Raw genomic sequence first — 2,217 nt, 5'->3', positions numbered from 1 at the left:
AAAACAACAACATACAGCAAAATGCTTCCATAAACAAAACATTAATTGGCTAATATATATTTTTACAAATATATTATAAATAACCCCAAAGGTTTTCCACACGAAAACCAGCATTTTCCAAACCCTACTTTTTTCCTTTTCGCAAAAATCACCGTTCACCATAAGACCTAACCCCACCATTCACTTTGGCAGCTTTTGTAAATTACGTAATTAATGAGGTTTGTTCTGAGAAATTCATTAGGTTTTTTGCTTCTCAGAATACTGATAGTCTAATCAATTACGTAATTAATTATGGGGTTTGTTCTGGAATAATGGTATTGCAGGGCCATGCAGAAGAAAAGTGCTGTAGTTGACTGAAAACCAAAATTCGACGTATGTCCGACAATTTCCGCCGGAGCATAGCGTGGTCGGATTGGAGCCTATCGTTGTCTGTCCGTACGCACTGAGAATGGTACAAAACGATCCTCAACCGGTTGTTCAATTCCCGGTTCTCAACCCTAAGCCGGTTCACCTGGTTCCGTAGGTTTTCTAAGTGCTTTTGTTTTCGCATCCGTGACCGCCTGGCTGACTCCCGGTTCGATATCATCCGCCTCCTCTTCCGCTCGTCCACCACAGAAACCGTCCGGTTCGAGTCGTCATTTTGGCATGACTTCGCGTTGGCATGGGACCGGTCCGGCCGGTTCGGGTCGTCATCCGAACCAGAACTCGAAATCACTGTTTTGGGAGACTGAACTGGAGATGAACTTAGGGTTGATATCACGGGTTCAGGGGATGGGGTTGCCTGAAAAAGGTCCGAGCAATCCCACGGGGTAAAGCCGCCGGGGGTAAAGCCCCCGTCGAAAGCGGATAAATGGAGGAGGGAATCAGAGGGAAGATTGGCTGGAAGAGTAGATAACATGGTGGCTACAACAAAAGCTCTCTGAACTTCTAATTTAGATAGAGAGGGAAGGGGGGAGGAGGAAAGGGAAGGAACGAAGCGTTGGTGCTTCATATTTAAAAGAAAACCGGAGCGTACCAATTGGGGAAATTAAGTTGGGCGATCAAGGGTATTTGGGTCCAAAACCGTATTGCTTAAGTAAGTCGTATGTGTACAGGATTAGCTTTTGAGTCAGGTGGCACTATAGAGCGTGGGTCTTAGGGTTTTAAAGGGGTACTGGGTGTGACGTAGCCCTTGGTGGGTCCCCAAAAAGCTTATTTTTAAGCTTAGTCACGAAGAAACAAGAGACTAGCTGGGATCCACTCGGGATACGTGTCAATAGCCCATATGAAAAACGCGTGGGGAGCCAATGGTTAGGAGGCTTGATGACGCGGGAACTAGGGGTTTGGCTGGGCTTGAGCAAGCCAAAGCTGTGATGTATGAGAGTGTCCAGGCTCCGGATCACCAAGCCGATTATTGATTTGATCAGAAAAATATTGTAATGATTAATGGAAAGTATAACCAACCAGCGACGAACACTACAAAGTGACGTCCCATTTGCTTTTTATGTGGGTTTAAAATAAAAAAAAACTAATGAAAAGAGTCTGAAAATTTTGAGTTTTAATGATAAGAACAGAATAAAGGGTAAAGTAAATAGTACTAGGATTGATTTTTTAGTGTAAAAATATAGTTTTCTATTAAAGTGAACAATACCGTAAACTTTTTGTTAAAACTTCCTTAAAATAATGGAATTGTTTTATTGTTTAGGGAGGCGTATTTTACATTAGATAGTTCTATCAACATACTTTGACACACATTTTTTTTCATTTTTAATCGTCGAATTGAATGAATTGAAAAAGATTAAAGTTAACAAATTTACGAAAGTGTGTGAATGGTAAAAATCCTTATGTGAATAACACGATTCTTTTAGATTTTTATGGGGGTAAACTGTCAGGAGATAGTGACTGGGCAGGGTTATGTTTTAATTTTGAGTGAATTATGGGCCACCAACAATAATAGAAGAGGAATGATTAGGGTTGCCATCGAAAAACAGTGGAGGTCTAGAGAATCATATTACGTACATATATACATCTGTATCCAACAAGATTTTCTCTAGATCTTCTTGGTGAAGATTTTAAGAATTCATAAATTATATTTGTTCATCGTATATCGTACAGTTAATTTTTATCAATTATTATTTATGTTTATCTTTAATTAAAAATATTAAAAATAATTTCTGACCGCACGATATGTATGATAAACAGACAAGATTCACAAATTTCCGAAATTTTCACAAAGAG

General features: G+C 39.6%; 1 pseudogene; it reads right to left on the bottom strand.

Moving 5' to 3' along the window:
* Positions 1-277: 277 nt before the first annotated feature.
* On the bottom strand, positions 278-952 carry LOC137747872 (bZIP transcription factor 11-like; annotated as a pseudogene).
* Between the last annotated feature and the right edge of the window lie 1,265 nt (positions 953-2,217).

The sequence above is a fragment of the Pyrus communis genome, chromosome 10 (genome assembly GCF_963583255.1).
Source record: "Pyrus communis chromosome 10, drPyrComm1.1, whole genome shotgun sequence".
In the NCBI taxonomy this organism is placed as follows: Eukaryota; Viridiplantae; Streptophyta; class Magnoliopsida; order Rosales; family Rosaceae; genus Pyrus; species Pyrus communis.
Note: the sequence above shows the minus strand (reverse complement) of the source record. Positions and strands in the feature narration are given on the sequence as shown.